We start from the raw sequence: 835 nt of genomic DNA, 5'->3' as shown, positions 1-835 counted from the left end.
TCCGAGTGGAATTCTTCATAAAGATAGCCGTCTATGACAAAAGTTACCAAAGTGCTGCACAGAAAACTCAAAAACACTACAAAATAGTGTAAAATATTGTAAAACAAAATAAGAGCATAAATTGAATAAACACTAAAATACAATAAAACAATAAGAGCCATCAGAGGACCACACAACTCACATGGAGTTAAAAGCCAAAGAATAAAAATTTGTCTTAAGACGAGACTTAAAACACTCAACTGTTGGGGCTGTTCGGACATGGAGGGGCAGAGCGTTCCAGAGTCTAGGTCCAACCACAGAAAAGGCCCTGTCCCCCCGAGTTTTAAGTCTCGTCTTTGGGACCACCAGCTGGAGCTGGCTCTCTGACCTCAGTGACCGCGCTGGCCTATAAATCTGGATGAGGTCTGAGATATATGTTGGGGCCAGTCCATTCACAGCTTTAAAAACACACAATAAAATCTTAAAATCAATCCTAAAACAGACAGGAAGCCAAGGCAAGAATTGGACTTATATGAGAGCGCTTTTTGGTTCCAGTTAAAGACGTGCTGCAGAATTTTGGACTAACTGTAAGCGTGAAAGTGCTTTGTGACTTATACCGATATAAAGTGCATTACAGTAGTCTAAACGAGAAGAAATAAAAGCATGTGTAGCTTGTTCAAAACTGTTAATAGACAAAAATGGTTTAACTTTAGCCAAAAAGCGAAGATGATAAAAACTAGATTTCACAACTGCATTTATTTGTTTGTCAAGTTCAAGATCACGGTCTATTTTTACCCCAAGGTTAGTTACAACAGGATACACAAAATCATTGAGGGGGCCCAAGTTTATCATAGAG

Source organism: Etheostoma spectabile, chromosome 16 (genome assembly GCF_008692095.1).
Source record: "Etheostoma spectabile isolate EspeVRDwgs_2016 chromosome 16, UIUC_Espe_1.0, whole genome shotgun sequence".
Lineage (NCBI taxonomy): Eukaryota > Metazoa > Chordata > Actinopteri > Perciformes > Percidae > Etheostoma > Etheostoma spectabile.
This window is presented reverse-complemented; position numbering follows the sequence as displayed.